This window comes from Podarcis liolepis (genome assembly GCF_965112155.1).
Source record: "Podarcis liolepis genome assembly, chromosome: 14".
Taxonomy (NCBI): domain Eukaryota; kingdom Metazoa; phylum Chordata; class Lepidosauria; order Squamata; family Lacertidae; genus Podarcis; species Podarcis liolepis.
The window spans coordinates 22,450,942-22,470,498 of record NC_139569.1 but is presented as its reverse complement, the minus strand read 5'-3'; the positions used below and the strand labels follow the sequence as shown (position 1 = coordinate 22,470,498).

The window sequence follows — 19,557 nt, the reverse complement described above, 5'->3', positions numbered from 1 at the left end:
CATTCAAATGCTGTGTATGCACTGTGCCATGTGATTATGTGGGGCAGGGCTTACCTCCCCCCCAAATTCTGTTCAGGTTGGTACCCCTGCTGCATTGATTGGTGGAATTGGCACTTTTACAAGTGCCACATAATACCCACACCATATCTGTAAGAGCTCAATTGTTTAGTGTGGCAGGACTGAAACTTGGAACTCCCTGCCTATTGATATCAAGCAGGCCCCTTCACAGTATTCCTTTTGGTGCCTGCTGAAGACATTCTTATTTAGACAAGCCTACCCAGATGTTTAGAAAGTTTGTAGGAGTTTTAATTTGTTTTAGTCAATTTTATTGTGGTTTTAACCTTCTGTATGCTTTAGATATTTCAGGGATAATTTTATTGTTTTATCTTTTTTGTAAGCCACTTTGAGGTTTTTTCTACCATCCATTGGAATATAAATTTTATGAATAAAATGAAATAAATAAAACATCTGCTTTGCATGTAGGAGGTCTCAAGTTCAACCTCAAGTTCAGTCTCCATGTAGGTCTGGGAGAGAGGCCTGTCTGAAACCCTGGAGAGCTGCTGCCTGTCCGTGCAGACAATACTGAACTAGGTGGATCACCAATTACCACTAAATATGAAATATCAACAACTCGGATTTGGATTTGTTCATTTGTATCTAGTCACCAGACCATCACACAACAAAGCTCATTGATTCAATAACATGTATATATTTAGCAATTTTTTTTGCAAAGCTGGAGAATACTCACAGCATATTCTGAGGGTGTTTTATAGTGGATTTTGGAAAGACAATCTTTGGCGGACAAATTCATTATGGAAGTTTGACATCAAATGCTGTGCCTCAACATGCAGTCATGAAATTCCTCCACCCACTTGACCCTCCAAAATGATGTCTCATCGCAAAAGCCAAGAAAGGAAGACATTACAAATAAAAGAGAAAAGAACTGTCAAGCCCATGATTCTCTTGAAAAGATTCCTTCTGACTTTGGACATCTGGAAGCTTTGGCAGCCCAGCTAAAATTTCCAGCCAGACAGCAGTGTTGGAGTAGTGTCAGGATGGAACAAAGGCATGGGATGAGGGCCTTCAGAAGTGTGTGTATGTTTGGCAATGTGTTTCATGAGTGTACTGAAACACTGGTAGGGCTCAAAGGTTTAGTCAATTAAAGAGGGCGTTCTCAGCAATGGCACTGCGGGAAAGTTGCCTTATCCTGAGCCAGACCATTAGCCCATGTAGCTAGTATTGTCACTCTTCACTGACTGGTGGTGACTCCCCAAGGTTTTCAGACCAGGCGTCATTTCCACCCCACCTCAGGTTGGACCTGAGACCTTGTGCATACAAAGGAGGAGCTCTACCACGGAGTTATGTGTGTGTTTAATGACTGCTACTATTGTGAAAACTCTAATTGCAGGGGTTTGACATAGGAGGCTGCCTTATCCTGAGTCAGACTATTGGTCCACCTGGCCCAGTATTTTCTGTACTGGTAGAGGCTTTCCATAGCTTCAGGTAGGGGTCTGTCTTAGTGATAGCCATTAACATGATGCAAGGTGTGGGAATGCAAAGTTTCAGCACCAGAATTTGGGGTAAGGTAGAGTAAGCGGTTGAAAGACAGGAGTGCCTGGCGTGCTCTGGTCCATGGGGTCATGAAGAGTCAGACACGACTAAACGACTAAACAACAACAAAAGAGTAAGCGGTGGAGGCAGGGGAGGGAATTCAAGATGGGGACTAGTTTTGCCAGGAGCTTTATACTTATTGATTCCATGCAGTAGTTGTCATAAATAGATCAGGACGTGTGATTTGCAGAACAGCTTTATGTGTCCATCAATACCTGAGCATCTTTATTCCTACCTGTGAGTAAGAGAACGGCAACAAATCCAGCTCCCAAGTCATAATAAATCCCGGCTGGCATTAAAGTATTGCTCTTCACATCTTATAGCACAGCAAAGTAAAATAAACAAAAATAATATAATATATTTGCATGGTAAACTTAATTACACAGAGGAAAGCTGCAAATTACAAGCATTTTCTGAGTGTTATCAGAATGGAAGAGCCTTAGTTCAAGTCATATGTGATTTAAATCTTGAAAAAGTCTTGTTGAGGTGTCTTTTGTTTGCTTTTGTTTTTCCATCTTCTTTGTCTTCTTAACGGGAACATCAAAACTCTGAAGACTAACTTCACTAAATCAAAATGAGTGTCCTCTAAATAATTGGGAACGTTATTGGCTTCTATTGATTTAACAATACCTTTTTGTCGTTGCGGAACTTCATCTTGGAAGTTGTGATACTGGCATGAATAAGAAAGAGGAGGCATTGCGACGGAATGAGATGTACCTAACCATTTTTCACTTTAGAAAGGGAGTCGTATTCCGTCAATGAGATATTACTAACATAACTCAATCTTCCCAGAGAGATAAAATAAAATTAAAACCATAGCAAATTAAGGATATGGGTAGCCTGAGCCATCAATCTTTTTGCAGCTCAACGATGGAGTGCCATCCATTTTAAGTCTAAAACATAATGTGAGGGACACAGGGATCAAGTACCTTAAGGACCGTAGCTCTGTGGTGGAGCATCTGCTTTGCATGCAGAAGGTCCAAGGTTCAGTTCCCAGCCCTCCAGGTAGGGAAAGACCTCTGCCTGAAACCTTGGTGATCCACTGCCAAACAGAGTAGACCAATGTTCTTCAACCTTGGGTTCCTAGATGTTGTTGGCCATCATCTCTGACCAGTGGCTAATATAGGTCCTGCTTCCGTGCTTCTTGTAGGCATTTGGTTGGACATTGTGAGAGTGGCCTTTGTGCATTCAAAGTTGGGGCATATTTGCTCTTTCACAGATGTCTCAGGAGCTCTTAGACGCTCCCCAAGGGAGAAGGCGAAGGTGGTCATATGGTGCCTAATGGCTAATAGGGAAGTTCCTCTTCACTGGGTTAAATAACCCTCCCTTCCGACACATATGCAGTGTGGGCTTTGGCCAGACTGTTGAACAGACTGAGTCAAAAAAAATTGAGGTGTGACTCCTTGATTGTCCTTAGGATCTCCATGTTTTTCACCTACCTCACACTGCTGGGAGTGATTTGTGCTGGGGTGGTCTGGTAGCCTGTGAGGGCACTGAGTATGGATAGGTAAGAATGCAGGTGAGAAGATAGTTGGGAAACAGGCATTATTGGATGCCCTTTGGGGATGTGCCAGTGCTTTATGCCTCAGGGGACTTGGTGGTGCCCTTCAGGCCTAGCATGTGGATTTTGAGTGAACACTGGACAGCAAAGCCTGGGTGTGTATGCTGGTTCATAAGAACAAGGCTCTGCTAGCAAGGAGAGAATCATTTCATCCCAATCCTTAACCGAGGAGCCACAGTTTATGGCTGTGCTCTGCTAGATTCACCTTTTGTGGCTGTATCACATGCCCAGGGGACCGAGGCGGATGCTTCCCTACCTGGATTATAGAAACCCTCACTTTCTTGCACCTCTTTGCATTTGGTACATTGGGTTTATGTTGGTTTGCAGTTTCTCCGAACTGTTATATTTTAATAAATATAACCTTCATTCCAGCTCTTTCTCATGAGTGCTATTTTCAGGTGCTTTCCTGAATCAACTGTCCTGGCTCTTGCTGGCTGAAGAACTCAGACTCAGATTATGGTTGCTGTCCAAACCTTTCATGCTCAGGTCAGTACGGTACGTAGGCAGCCCTTAAGGCACCACAGGCGATCTGCATGGCTGAGTAAGCTGTTGTCCCAATGAGCAACACAGCCCTTCCCTTACTGCTTCCTTTAAAAGAGAAGGATGGGCACAGCTTTAGGGTCGCAAGCGTGAGGAATCTTTGCAGGCCAGCAGGCACTCTTTCAAGTGGGCTGGCCCAGTGTTACCTGTTCACACTGGTGCTGGCATCTCCATGTCCTAGGAGGTGGAGGAAGAGACAGTGCTGTCTCAGAACCAGATCTGTCATCCAGAGCCTCCTCTGAGGGTACAGGTTCACTTCCAGGAGGAGCCACTGGAGGGGTCTGACTGGGAGTGTGCAACAGCATAAGGGTGTATCTCTTTCCCAACAACCCACTTGGCTGCCCCTTGGGTCCTGCTCTGTGCCTTCAGGGCTTATTGTCATTTCCTTGCTTGGCTCCAAGGCTTCCCAGAAGCCTGATGAAGCTCCTCCTAACCAGCCAGAAACCACCCTGGGACCACCAGATTCTAGCTCTTCCAGCTGCTCCCACCCACCATCTTGATCCAATTATCACCTCCAGGCCATCTCCACGAGGCTCAGGACAACAGTAAATGGGCCAAAACTCAGGCATCCTTTGATAGGTGCATGTCTCTGAATTTTGCGATGTCATTCTACAAACAAAAGTAACAAAAGGCATGCATCAGTGAATGCGCAAATTATATATTAAGAAGCCGCTGTTAGTGCAGATGATGTTAAAGATGCTTTATGTTAGGGAAACTGTTTGCAAGAATGTGTGTGTTTGGTAAAATAGCATACAAAAATGTGTATATTAGGAGAAAAAGGCACACTGAAATGCTGACACATTTTCCTGAGGACTTAAAAACAAACTGGTCACAAACCAAACCGATATGGTAATGTGGAGAACTAAGACTGAAAAAAATGAGAAACCGAGAGAAACAGAAATTGACAAATTCTTCCATTCTCACCGGGAAGGAATGCAGAGAAATCTACAAATGTCTATTTAATGTTTTTGGACTTCTGGGCTCTCTGTCCACTTTCCCAAGATCCAATTATGTAATGAATCCCTGGGAAGAGTTGTGGCGGTGAGAGAATCGCATCTATCCAGTGTTATGATGCTGGTTCCTGGGTCCTGCTTCTCTAGACTCAGAGGACTTATTAGCATCTTTGAAAGCTGTTTGAAAGCTGTTTGAGGTGAGTGTCTGGCAGAGATATTGGGTTGAAAATAATGGGATACAGCAGCAAGTGACTCACTCGGAACGAGGAAGCAAGACAGAGCGAAGGCCGTCCCTTGAAAGTATGTGACAAGATTAGGTTGGCATGCATTTGTATTACAGAGATAGGAGATACATGTGGAATCAGCATACGGCTTTCTTTGGAATTTATCTGCTGCACTGGACCGCAAAGTCAGCAGTTTAAATTAGACCCCAGAGGCTCAAGCAGGGAAGCTGCACTGCAAGAGCAAACTGGTTTTGTTCTCTGACAAAATGACCGATACTCGCTCTTCTCCATTTTGTAACCCCATTATCTCACAATTAAATTTTAAACATTGCCTTCCTGAAGGATGCCTTTATTTGGTGGAGGAGAATCTTCAGAGTTTTGTGTTTGGGTTTTTCTACTCCAGCTTGAACAGGGAAGGGATGTAGCTCGGTGGTAGAGCACCTGCTTTGCATCCAGAAGGTCTCCGGTTCAATCCCTAGCAACTCCAGTGCTGGAGAGACTTCTGCTTAAAATCCTAGAGAGCTACTACTAGTCAGTGTAGATGACACAGAGGTAGATAGATCAATGGTCTCACATGGTATAAGGCAGCTTTCTTTGCTACTATGAACACTTCTGTTCAGGTTCAATATCAGAACTGATTATGATTGATTTTTGAATCAATTAGGTCTACGGTGTCAGTTCCTTGCTATTGAACCCATCCTAGAGCTTGGAAAAGTCATTTACATTAATGACCCTGTCCACCTATCCCTCTGGCCCCACCCACCACTAGTATGTGGCCCCCAGAATATTGCCAGAAATGGAGCTGCTTGACCTACATTGTAAGGAGACCAGAGGTGTCCAGAAGTCTGATTTGGTACCAGACACCTCCTGACTGATTCTGGAGAGCTCTGTGACTGTAGCTCTTTTAACATCTCATGCTGCTGTCACCAGTAAATTCTCCAGGAACTCCCTGCCTGCATAATCGACCCTGTTCCAGAAGAATTTATCCAAAAGCTTATTTTATTGCAGTTGAATCAAGGCAACTCCAGCAGAAATCAGGAGCATTTAATTAATCCGAAACCGAGCAGGATTTAGGGATTGTTGTTGCTCAGAATGGCTTGTGAAAGGTGATGTTAATATTGACGTGAATTAATTGTAGTCTTAATGCAACATTATCATCAATGGCTGGTTGGCTTAGAAGCTCCCAGCTATGCATTGTACAATTTAACTGGGTGTTTTTTTAATAAAAAAATAAAAATACCAGAACATTTTCAATCACTTTCCCCCATGAAAAAGTGCATTCAATTTATATTACATGGTTGCAAAAAGGGAAAGAAAGGCAAAAAGCAACAACAACTCCAAATTAATCACCATAGGGATTGATGAAAAATGAAATCCCAATTTAATGACAAGATTTAGTTCATTATTTATGTCCCAGCATGTAAATTATAGATTGTCATGAATTTTACATGCTTCCAGTGCCTGTTACTTAATTCAGGCAAAAAGCAATAAGTTGCCATTGTAAAGAGCAAGGTCCCCCAGCCTGTGTACACGGCACTCCTCCTCCACCTTGTGATGGACTATAATCTGTCAAAATGAAAAATTAATGGAGGCTTCCTTAATTCATCATCTTCTTCTTCAGCTGTTCTATTAACTTAAAAACAACAACACCCACAACCCTCTAACATATGGAGGAGATTGGTGGCAGTGAAGAGAGAGCAGAAGCGCGCTCTCTCTCTCTCTCTCTCTCTCTCTCTGGAAATCAAGCAGATCAGGCGACTCATTTGGCTTTGAGCTGGAGTTGAACCAGTGAACAGGTGGTGTGCTTTGTTCACTAGACGTAACAGGCATTCAGAGCACTATTGACTGCCTCCCAGCGTACTCCATCACCCACATCCCCAGGAGCATTCTCACCAGTGGTTCTAGGGATGGCGACGTGCTATCAGATGGGGTGTCACAAGACTGGCACTGAGGAGTAAGCAGAGGTGCAGTTAGGTAATTTTATTTATTTATTTATTTATTTCTGTGGGATGCAATCCACTGGAGCAGTCAAGTACAACATTACCTGTTTGGCTAGAGTGGACATGCAGGGGGATGTTGGTCCAGCCAGTTTGAACTTCCTGTTACACCTGGCTGGGGCATCCTTTCCTTTGCATGTGACCAGTAGGTGGGTGTGACCTTTCCAGACCTGGTAAAAAGGCCAAGTCATGTAGCCACCTCCCTCTCTTCTTCTTTTTCGTCCTGCCTGCTTCCTGCTTCACCTGGACTGCACTGCTGGCTCTTAGCCAGCAGTCCCCGGGTTATCTCCCATATGGGGTAAACCTATTTCTATGTAATTGTAACTTTAAGCCTAAAGCCTGCTTCTGTTCAGCGCCAACTGGGCAGCCCTGATTAGAGTCCCTGGTCTTCATGGTTTTGTAGGGTAGCAATGCTGGCTTCTGTTAATGGCAATGTGAAGAGGTGTGTGTGAATCTGAACTTAAGAGATGGTTTATCTCATAAATAGTTCATGGCATAGGTATAAGATTGGCAGAACTCTAATATGACAGGAGACCCTCCATGATGAACCGTGGTGATACTGGCAGAAACCTGAAACCCATTGAGGAATTTCCTGACTTCACACACATCTGACCTAAAGATTAACACGTGCAAATTCAGTTGTCAAGTACAGGATACTCAACTCAATGGGATCCATCTGCACAATTATAAGGTGATTTGAAGGCAGACAGCAGACACGGATGCTCACTATCCCTAGTCTTTCACCCTTTTGTTAAGCAAATATGATGGCCAGTTTTAATCATTTCCCACTAAGATGGGTGCGGTGAGAGCTAGACAGGAAATTCTGGGAGGAACTATGGAAATTGTAGAAATCACTCAGTTCACAGTCCTCTCTCCTCTGGCTTCCTTGGCAAAAAGGTATGAAAAACCATTAAACGCAAAGCTTAGTTAGCTCTCCTAGCTCCAACAGGACAGAACATACCCAGCACTACCCAGGACTCAGCACACTTCTGCTTCGCATGCTCTCCTGGCCCCGCTCCTCTTTTTGTGTGGGTTTATGCCAAAATTGTCATGCCCACATTTCTGTAGGCCTCATAAAATAGTTATAGAATCATTTCAGGTGGCCTTGGTGGCATGGAGTGCCTGCCATCAGCTCTGGCTGGTGGCCCAGTTGCACCCCTATCTGGGCAGGGATAGCTCAACTTCTGTTGTCTATGCTCTGGTAACATCTAGGTTAGATTACTGCAGTGCATTATAGGTAGGGCTGCCTCTGGAGACGGTTCAGAAACTTCACCTGGTGCAGAATTCAGTGGCCAGTTAGCTCACCAGGGCAAGATGGTTTGAGCATATTATGCCAATATAAACCCAACTGCACCAGCTGCCAATGGGCGTTTTCTGTAGTGGCTACTTGTTTGTGGAATGTTCTACCCAGGAGTCTCGTTTGGTGCCTTCATTATACATCTTTGGACAACAGGTGAAACCTTTTCTCTTCCACCAGGTTTTTGGCTGATTAATATTTGATGTCCTTTGAAATGTGTTTGTGGGAGGGGGTGTTATGGGTTTATTATTAATAATAATAATTTTGTGTTCCAAATCTGTATTTTTGTGCCATGAACCACCCTAAGATCTTTGGATGAAGGGTGCTGTAGTGGTTGGGAGTTACTCGTGCGTAATCCTGCCCCGTTTGGGCGTTAGGTTGCCTGGTTAACCCTCCGGACTGCACAGCCCATCTCCGCGTGGCTGCCCTCAGTCACTCGTAGAATCTGTCTGTGGGCGTTTCTTAAACCGCTGCCAACATAAGAGCTGTTTGACGCCCAATCGTCTCCGCCTCTCACTGCGCGGGAGTCTCCTGCGCAGGGTGGGCGTGGGTAGCGGGGTGCCTGGGCTCTCTCCTCACTGACTTCCAGAGAAGAGTCCTGGAGCCCCTCCACCTCCTCGTCCCGTTGCTCTCCTGGATTCCTGGTGTTACACTTATTTCCTTCCCCTTCTCCCAAGCTGAGTCTCCCCCTGGTGCTGGGACCTTCGCCTGCAGAATCAGAGACCCTCTCCTTCTCGCGTGTCTCTGATGTCAGTTCCCTGACAGGTAGTATACAAGTCAAATAAATAAAAAAAAAATTAATTCTGGGCAGGTCTGAATCACGACACGATGCCAACAAGGGCAACCTACAAAGTGACATAAGAAAGTTACAGCCCTGAAAAGTTTATAATCCTGCCCACTTGGGTCAAGGATGTCCCCCTCCTCAGCATTTGGGAGGCTAGTCTGTTATTTCTGCTTTCATTCTAACCCCCCTCCAATCCTTTATGTCCCTCCCACCTTGATCGAGCATGAAATCCTTCAGGCATCTAAAAATTATCATGCTGCTCAGTCTCTTCAGGTCAAAGATTAAAATATAGTGTGGCTCTTTGTATAGGATTCTGGGGATGGATGCAATGCTTCAGGCATATTGCTTTGAATGGAGGTATTAGTCCGCTGCCAGTACAGAAAGATGAAGTTTGTGTGTGTGTGTTGGGGAGAGAACCTTGCCTGGCTAGTTAAATAGAGGGTGGCTGTTCTCAATGGTCAATGTTGCAGTGAAATTACTGTTTTAAAAAATAGCAACTGATATTGAACTTTGCTGCAACATCTTCTGATACCTCTAGGCTGCAATTCTCTCCTCACCTCAATAACCTTGTTACACCTGCTGGTTTCAAATATTAGCAATTTTCGGAATCGTCTCGGCAAGCTATTTTCCATGCGCTCGGCTCTCTTATTCTGCATGTTCCTCAGACATGGTGGGAAATTGCTTTTGCAGCCGTCTGCTTAAAAGTCCAAGTCATTGGGATGCAGGTTACTCAAGGCTTGGGAAATTTCCTTGATTATATCTGGGGGGTGGCTTCAGGGAGTGGCGCGTTTTTGAACGTGAGGTGTGTGATCAAATCGAGGAGCAGATGCCGGGGACTGTGTCGAGGGAGAAGTGCATCTTTCTCTCCCACATCCTCCCATCAATCACATGGTATCACAGTAATGTCAGGTGACCTGTTTCTGCAGAGATCAGCTGATTGTCAGCCCTTCTATGCACAGTTGATCAACTGCTCATCAACACTTGCAGGGAGGAGGCCCCAATGAACAGCTGACCATTGCGGCTTGCATAGGGTGCTGTGCGAGCCTCAACATCAGGTGCAGGTTCAGTGGGCTCAGCTTGGCTAAAATGGCCTCATGGGCCAAATTAGGAGACCTGGTAGATTGTGCTGGTCCCCTGGGTTTCCGTGAGGCGTGGTACGAGTCCAGTCCGAGGTCGAGGGTGCAGTATTGAGGCCATCCGTCAAAGCTGAAGCTGGGTCCAAGGCAGGGAGTCGGGTGAGGTTAGGAGATCCGGCAGGATAGGGTGCAGGCAGGAACTGGCTACCAACAATGTTGCTCCCGCAACCTGGGACTGGGCTGGCTGGTTTTTATCTGTCCCGAGGCATAGGGCGGCCCCAGTCCACAGGTGACTTGCCTCTCCTGGCTTGAAGGCGAGCACTCCTCCTGCGAGAACTTAGTTCCCTCCGCCTCTCTGCCCTGAGCCTCTGCAGCTCAGGAGAGGCTGGAGGGTTACCGGACCCAGAGGCAACCTCAGCCTGCCCTGACGGGGCTGGGAGTGGAACACCTGCAGGCAATGGGTCCTCCATCACCTCAGGAGCCAGAGCAGACTCAGCTGGTGCCTGCACCTGAGGATCCAGCACAGGTGAGGACCCTTCAGGCTCAAGTTCCAGCCCCGGCTCAGCTGGTTTTGGAGGCGGGGAATCCTGTGCAGGCTGGGATTCCTCAGGTTCAGCCTCCGAGTCCGAATCCCAGGCCATCACATAGATGTAACAATGTCCATGGCTCCCCACCAGTTCCTTTAAGGCAACAGGCATTGTCTCCAAAGAATATCACACCTAGTTACTGGGAGAAACTCCTTGTTACAACAGCTCCACTGACTACAAGTCTGTTTCTGGGCACAGCTCAAAACACTGGTTGTGACCTATGGCTTGGACTCAGGCTGTTGGGGGGCGGTCAGGAATGGGAAACCATTGGCTTGGATGCCAAATATGGCCATCCAGCATCCTGAGGAGGAATGGTGGGAGCCCCCCCCCTCATTTTTCTGAACCTTCCCAAGGGCAGGAGGACAATATTGATTTAGAACAGTGGTTTGCAGAGGGACATAGTCCAGAGTGGAAAAGCTGGGAAATACTGGGTGAGGAACAGCTTGAACAGGAAACACCAGGAGAGAGACAGCTGGTAGATTCAGTGTCCTTGGAAAGCATTCCAGACCCGCCTTCACCTAAGACTAAACGGGGTCTGAGAGTGATAGAACAGAAAGCACAGTGGCAGCAAGCTCAGATTACTGGATGTTGGAGTGACATAGGTTAATGGAGATGGAGGGGGTAAACCTTTACTGGGAGCAACACCATTTTTAAAGAGATATGCATTCCTTTGTCTCTCGCTGTGATTATTAAAGAAACCATCTGGGAAGGACGCTCCTTTCGTTTGATCTGCTTATTTACTGCCACTGGGGGAGGGATCTGATTCCCCAAAGCCTGACACTTTGCCCCTGCCCTTCTTTGCACCCTCTTTGAGTGTTTTTGCCTGGCTGGGATGTGTCCTTGAATGCTCTGGATGGAGGACAGATTGGTGTGTGGGTGTGAATGTGTAGAAACCTGTATAAAAGCTACATATGCTTTGCTTACTTTGGCCCCACCCACAAAGCATACCCTCTAACATCCTGGGAGGGCAAACTGAGGTATGACCTCCCCACACCGTCCTGCAGCCGGCCATACCTACACACCTCCCCCTCCCCCTTGCTGCTTTCCCCTGCCCTATCCCACCACTGGCTGCCCTTATGCAAGTGTGCACTGGCTTTCAGAAGCATGTCAGAGGAAGTGGTGGCCATGGTAGCAGCGGAAGCCATGGCGGAGGCAGACGGAGCCAAAATGAGACATCCATGATTGGCATCAGAAGCTGCAGGAACTTCTGCGGTGGAATGTCCCACTGAAAACAGGGAACTTGCACTGTATGATAGTTGCGTGCTTGTGGCCCCTGGAAGGCTGCCCAGAATGGAATGTGGCCCTCAGGGTGAAAACATTCCCCCAACCCTTACTGTTGTAATGCTAACAACAACAACAGGAACAACAGGAACAACAACAACAGGAACAATTTTATACCCCACCAATTTGACTGGGTTGCCTCAGCCACTCTGGGTGGCTTCCAACAGAAATACTGTAAATATTGTAGCATCCAGAAAAGGGACACTTTTTGTCTTGTGGTCAGGATCAACAGCAGATGTATTTTATTTTATTTCTTAAAAAGGGAAATCAGAAAAAAAGAATTAGAACTCGGAAGCACCTGATTTTGAAATAAATCGCCTTTGTGGAATGATATCTTATCTAGTCTCCCCTCCCCCCCCCAAAAAAAAATAATGAGCTTGTCAAATAGGCAATATCAACACTCATGGATGCCCCCAGTGACAGCTTTTTATCCAAGATACAAAAATACAAAGAAGAAAAATATTTTCTGAAGAGAAGGAAGAAACCGGAGATATTTAATCTGAACGGAACAAAAAAAGAGAGAGCTAGTTTTCACTTGTTATATTGTTGTGTGTGTTTGTGCAAAAGTAACCACAGAGGAAAACATTTTTGTCGGAATGCTTTGAACATGGAAGCAATTTTGACAGAAATCAAGCAAGATATAATTTATCCCTGAAGGAATTTTCCCTTCTGCAAGCGATGCTGGAATCATTTCTAGTTAAATTGTGTTTTTAAAGGGATACCTTAAGGCAGTGGGGCAGCCAGTGTGGTAGCTTCCAAAAGTTGGTGGACTGTAACTCCCATCAGCTCCAGCCAGGTTGGTCAATGGTCAGGGATGATGGGAGTTGTAGTCCCAGCAACAGCTGGGGGCTACCATGCTGCTGTCCCTTGTTTTAAGGACCCAATCCTAATACAGAATATATTCTGGCTAAGCAGTTAGAATATTGGGAGGAAGCCCCATTACATCAACGGAACATGAGATGCCTGTAGGACATTCCTGATACGCTGGTGTAACACACTTAAATGTGGACTTTGCCAGCTTCACTTGCTATTTTCACCATAGAGACATGAGTAGTTGCATAATGCCAACTCAGACCATTGGTTAATCTAGGTCCGTATTATATACACTGACTGACACCTCAGGATTTCAGGGAGGGAACATTCCCAGTCATACCTGGAGATGCTGAGGATTGAACCATTTTGACTGGATGCCCCCTGGGATCCCTTTCCAAGTCTACAATTCTATGATTCCACATGCAAAGTGGATGCCCTACCACTGAGCAGTGCTACTTCCCTTTAGGAAGTAGCTCAGTATTGTCTAGGCTGGCTGGTAGCAGCTCTCCAGGATTACTTACAGAGCTCCTACCTGGAGATGCCAGTACTTGAACCTGGAACTTGCATGTAAAGCAGGTGCTCTGCTGCCAAGCCACACAGAAGTCTGCCTGATTCCAAGTTGGGTGCTTGGTCCATCTAGGTTAGTATTGTCAGCACTGACTGGTAGCCACTCTCTGTGGTTTTGGACAGGGGTCTCTCCTTGTCCTACCTGGAGAGTAGAGGGATTGAACCTTCTGCAAGCAAAACAGATGCTCCACCACTGAGCCATGACAGCGTGGGCTAGACATATTCATAATTAAGAAATCTGCTGCCAGCTTGGTCCGGTTCTGTACACGGAATGGGTGTGGAGAGCATCTTCTTTAGTCTCAGGCAGTCTTGGCCCTGTCCTGTATTTCCAGGTACAGCAGAAACTTATGTAGGTACAGACTTTAGTATGTATAACATGTTCCAGAAGTCTCTGGTTGTTAATAAATGAGGCAGATATAGATACAAAAAAAAGCATAATGAAAAACTCCTAAACTATATGCTTTTTTGGTGATTTAATCTTGAATATACATCCTTTAAACCATGTTGATTTAAAATCTCAATAGAAAATCAATATTCTAAGAGCTTGTTATGAAATTGTATTTTGTTTTGGTTGGGAAAAGACAGAGATTCAAAGGAAATCTTTTCTTGTTTTTCTGTTTCTAAATCCCCCAGACATTGAGATGTCTTTTGTTTTCAGACCTGAATGTGAAATTCTTCTGCTAATGGGCATGGGAACCCAAAGATCTTTCTTTGCTAAACCTTTACCAAAATGTTCTCCCCCGATAATCTGTTCCGTTTATGGGATTCTTCCCTCCTCCCACTCCCCGTGACCTTTCTTTCACAATTGCCAACTGAGGCAACTGGTACATCTCTTGCATCTGCATAACTGCCGGAACATAGATAATTACTTGTAGAGTTTTTGTCTGTTTCAGGAGGCGGGTGGGAGAGGGAAATGTATAATGAAGTCAGAAACCACAGGTACGCATACATCTTGCTAAGCCAAAAAGGTTCCTAGCATAACCATTAAGCGGGGAAAAGTACGTTGGGGAAATCAGGAGTCTGGCAAAATAAAAGTGGCAGAATGAATGAATAACCTTTACTCTGGTCGGGGTTATTCTGGGGCTGCTGTCTAATGGAGAATGAGGCGCAGTGAAAGGCAGGATAGTATCTAGTTCCCTGTCTCTGGGAGTGTCGATTATCCTTTCTTGAGCTCCAGGAATAGACAGAAAGATTGACAACACCTTCCAGAGGACTTGCTGTGTTAGTTTACAGCAAACACAGGAGTAAGTTGGCACAGGAAGGAATTGGGCACCTTAAAGACTAAGAGGTTTTTTTTTAATGGCATAAGATTTTGTGGACTGGAGAGGCACAGGTGAATCTCTGAGGATAGAGGGGGAGGGAAAAAAAGGAAAACACTGTGGCCCAAAGGCCATGAAATGCAAGAGGTATTATCCCTGTTTATTAGTTTCCCTCTGCAGTTCGACTTGTGTAAGGAGGAATGGAAAGACGCTCTCCAACCTGGAAGCAACACTGTCACTTCCTTCGGGCAGGTATAGCTCACAGGTTTGTTTTGAGACATATGAGAAGGCAAGGCAGCACTACAGTTGCTGCCCTGAGCATTTTGGATGAAAGCATGGGATTAAAAATGTATTTAAATGTGTCCTTCAGCAAATGTGTTATTCTAAGGTGCTCTCTTCATCATAGAATCATAGCATTGTAGAATCCCCAAGGGTTATCTCGTCCAACCCCCTGAATTGCAGGAACCACAGCTAAAGGATACCTGACAGATGGCCATCCAACCTCTGTTTAGAAGCCTCCAAGGAAGGAGAGTCTACTATCTTCTGAGGTTGCCCATTCCACTGTGGAACAGCTCTTACCTATTGTTTCGTTGGAGCATACTTCCTTGAAATTTGAATCAATCGGTTTATGTTCTGCCCTCTGGAGCTGCAGAAAACAAGCTTGCTCCATGTTCCATGTGCCACCCCTCTAGCTATTTGAAGAGGGCTGTCATATCTGCCCTCAATCTTCTCTTCTGCAGGTGAAACATACCCAGCTCCTTCAACCGTTCCTCATAAGGCTTGGTTTCCAGATCCTTTACCATCTTGGTTCCACTCCTCTGCGCACATTCTAGCTTGTCCCTACCATCAATTGTGAATCAGAGGCAAGGGCTTTCTTCCACCATCACTGCTTAAAGTTGAATAGAAACCTTTAAAAAGTTCCTTTCCTCTTCACCCAAATCTCAATCCCATCATTGGTTTTTGTAAAAACGAGAAAAGCCACTCACATTTTTATTACTATTTTTTGAGAAAAGGTCTCTTATTTCCCTTACGGCAGCCATAAAAACCTGAAACTTCTTACATGTTACTTTATTTACATCGTTTCCTCCTGTTTAGCCTTTTAACATGACAAGCAGTGGCCCAGTATTCCTCTTTAAAAATTGAGGCCCTGCTGTAAAAATATTATGGGTAAAAATATAAAATCCAGTAGGTTAAAAATGGACCCTTCCCCCCATTCTGCCCGCCCCATTTCCTTCCTGAACTTAATTCAAGCCAGTGGACATAGGGCACTATAAGTCAATGTGGCACCTTCCATAAATTGATAGACTCCAACTCTCATCGTCCTTCACCACTGACCTTGTTGGCTGGGGCTAAGGATGGACCATAACAGATGAGTGTTGCAGTCAAGCATTGCACAAGAGGAATCATGATCTGCTGCAGTGGCAATGAAGTCTGCAGGGAGTGTCCTTGACAGATGTAGGAGAAATGGGTGTGCTTGATCAGGATCTGGGATTCTAGGGGAGCCTGGACTCCTTAATTTCCTTTTCACATTATTATTGGTTGCGTTTTACATCATCTGACATGAATGTATACATTTTAGCAAAGAAATTTCCCCTGACTTAATGCATTTTGTATTTCAAAATATATGCACTTTGATGCATACCTCAATTGAGTATAGACATTTTTGTGCACGTTACTTGGCTGGAGAACTGCATTGCAAAATTCAGAGAAGTGCAATTTTTGAAGGACTGCTGTTTTTCAGTTTTCTTGTTTCAGAAAGTGCAAATTGGGTAGGTTTGTCTTTAAATGTGAACCTTGCCTCAGGCTGATAGAAGTTGGAGTCCAGCAACATCTGGAGGGCACCATGTTGGCGAAGCCTGATAAAGAGCTTGAGCTGGGAAACACATGATGAAAGGTGTGAATCTAGAGGCCTCGTAAGTTCAAATTAAGTCCCAAATGAGGACTAGACAAGCCAACTGCAACCACACATAATTTTTTGACATTCCACTATAGATATAGGGCTAGAGCCCCCAAGTGGGTCTGCTCTTCCCAGGTAGTACAATCATTGCTACCCTGTTGGTGAATCCTCAAAGCACTCTCTCCAAGGATTTCAATGTTTGGGGAGTGAAAGGTTCAGGGGGCTGTGCTGCTGGATCCTTATTAATGTACTCTGAGGCCACCCTTGATGGCCAGGCCTTCCCAGATCCTAGTCCAATTGGGTTGGGGAAACCAGGGTGGGGTTTTCTCTAGAAAAAGAAGAAGAGATTGAAGCAGAGCCAAGAGATGGCCATGCCAGCTCCTCCCTCTCTGGGAAGCCACTTTTCAACATCCCCTCTTTAAGCTCCTGAGCCTTTCATTAGGCCCTGGTAAGAGCAGCCATTCCCTGCCCTGCTCCATATCTGATGAAAATAGGGACATCCCATTCCATTATTATAATTTATTATAATAATTTTATTATTATTTTACTATTTATACCCCACCCATCTGACTGGGTTGCCCCAGCCACTCTGGGTGGCTTCCAACATATATAAAAACACAATAAAACACTAAACATTTTTTTAAAACTTCCCTGTACAGGGCTGCCTTGAGATGGCTTGTGGGGGTGGTTCAGATAACTCCATACCCTTCAACATTTCTCTGATGAAAATAGGGACGTCCTAAGGAAAAGTGGGACACACCTGGATCACATCAGAAACCTGAACGGCTTCTCTAAATCATGGACTGTTCCTGGAAAATAGGGACACTAAGAGGGTCTGCTGCTCAGCTTCTGCATGTCCTGGCTGAGCAGCAGCAGTTTGGGCTCCTGGAGAGGTGGATTGGGGCCACCTTGAAGGAAGAGTCAAGCCAAATGTTGTTCTACCCAAGGCAATCCCCACCACGTCCTTGCAGTCATCATCTTGTCGAAATATGCAAGCACCACTGAGGCTACATAAGTTCTCCTGCCCAAGAAGCAGAAATGGTATAGGCACCTATTTGCCAATTTTACCCACCTGTCCCATGTAAAAAAGAAGAAAAAAAGAAGAGAGCATCTTTGTTTCATCTTCAGCTGCTAAGCTTATAATGTCTGTATTGAGAAAGGTAAAGTAAATTGGCAGGATAGATAAGAACAAAGGATCAAACGTAAGTGTTTATTTAATACAGCTGGAAGATGGCCAAGAGGGAATCTTCACAGAGCAGCTGAGGGCCATGCGCATCTTAGAAAACCTCTAGAGGATTTCTATTTGTGTCTGTGACTTTTCTCATTTCTGCCTGAAAGAGGGAGAAATAAACTCCTTATCATCCTACTTTAGCTGCACTACAAACCACGTGTCAAGTCAGTGGGAACCAGCTAGTGGAAGACTTCCCTACGAATGACCCGCGGATCAAATGTTATTGCTGTATCTTCTCTAATAATAATCTGAGCATTGTTTCACACATGGCTGGCTTCTGAGCATATATAAGGCTCACCTTAAAAAAACAAACAGGCAAGAAACCTATTACCCCTTTCTGAGCTCCAGGGATAGACAGAGAGATAGATAACAACTTCCAGAGGGCTTGCAGTGTTTGCCTGTTAACAGCAAGCATAGAAAGGAGATGTGCGGCACCTTAAAGGCTAACAGATTTTTATATGTATGTGGACTAGAAGCAGCTTCATCAGATACATCTGATACCCATGCAAGGAGCTGCTGCACAAACAGACTCACAAAGAAGCAAACACAGGTGGATCCATGAGCATTGAGTGGGAAAATAGCATAGCCAAAGGGATATGGCATGCAAGCGATACAAGCTCTATTTGGTGATGAACATAAGAACATAAAAAGCAGTCTTATATAGAGTCAGACATGTGGTCCATGTAGCTCAGCATTGCCCACATGGACTGAAATGACTCTTCAGGGTTTCAGGCATGGGTCTCTCCTAGCCCCACCTGGAGATACTCTGGGGATTGAACCTGGATCCTGTTGCAAGCAAAGCAGATGCTCTACAACAAATTCATCAATTGACTCACTGACAATTCCCTTTCCCAGAAGGTGGAAGAAGCAACAAGGAGATCATCTAACTTGGACCTGGTCCTCACCAACAGGGAAGAACTGATTGATGAGGTGGAAGTACTGGGAACCTTGGGAGAAAGTGATTGTATCCTCTTGAGTTTCATGATGTTCTTGTGAAGAAGCTGGTAAAAGGTAGACTGGATGAGGTAACTGTTAGGTAGGACTTGTAGCTAGTTGACTGACTGAACTCAAAGAATGCTCACTAATGGTTCTTTATCCCAGGAAAAAGGTGACAAGTGGGGTGCTGCAGGGTTCTGTCCTGGGCCAGTTATTGCTCAACATTTTTTATAAATGACTTAGATGAAGGAATTGAGGGGGTGTTCACCAAAATTTTCAGATGACACCAAGCTGGGAGCTAATGCAACAGAAGACAGAATCAAGATACAAGATGACCTTAGCAGATTGGAGAACTGGGCCAATAGTACACGTGAAAAGGATCTAGAGGTCTTATAGATCACAAGCTTAACATGAATCAACAGTGTGATGCAGCAGCAGGAAAAGCTAACACTATTCTAAGCAGCATCAAGAGGAGTATAGTGTCCGGATCAAGGGAAGTAATAGTATCACTATTCTTTCTTGCTCAGAGCACACCTGGATTACTGTGTCCTGCTCTGGGAGCCACAATTTAATCAGGATATTGAACATGTGCAGAGGAGGGCAGTATCATATCACTTTAAACAGTCATGGATTCCACCAAAGAATCTGGGAACTATAGTTTGATAAGGGTGTTGGGTATTGTAGCTTAGGGGGTGCTAACAACTTTTAATGCCACTAACAAACTACCGTATTTTTCCGTGTATAAGACTATGTTTCCCCCCTAAAAAATGATGTCAAAAATTAGGGGGCATCTTATATAGTGGTGCCTCGCAAGACAAAATTAATTCGTTCCGCGAGTTTTGTCGTCTTGAGATTTTTTTCGTCTTGCGAAGCACGGTGTCGGAAAAGTTTTGGAAAAGCTTCAAAAATCACCAAAGTCTTCAAAAACCTAAAAAAAGGCTAC

At 44.9% G+C, this 19,557-nt stretch overlaps 1 protein-coding gene across 1 annotated transcript in view; it reads right to left on the bottom strand.

Annotated features, from left to right (window-relative positions):
* The window catches only part of ABAT (4-aminobutyrate aminotransferase), a 196,129-nt gene extending 178,486 nt beyond the window's left edge, over positions 1–17,643 (bottom strand). Inside the window, exon 1 of the mRNA XM_083473768.1 lies at positions 17,635–17,643. The gene's annotated coding sequence lies outside the window, so the exon portion shown is untranslated. The remainder of the gene's footprint in view (positions 1–17,634) is intronic.
* Between the last annotated feature and the right edge of the window lie 1,914 nt (positions 17,644–19,557).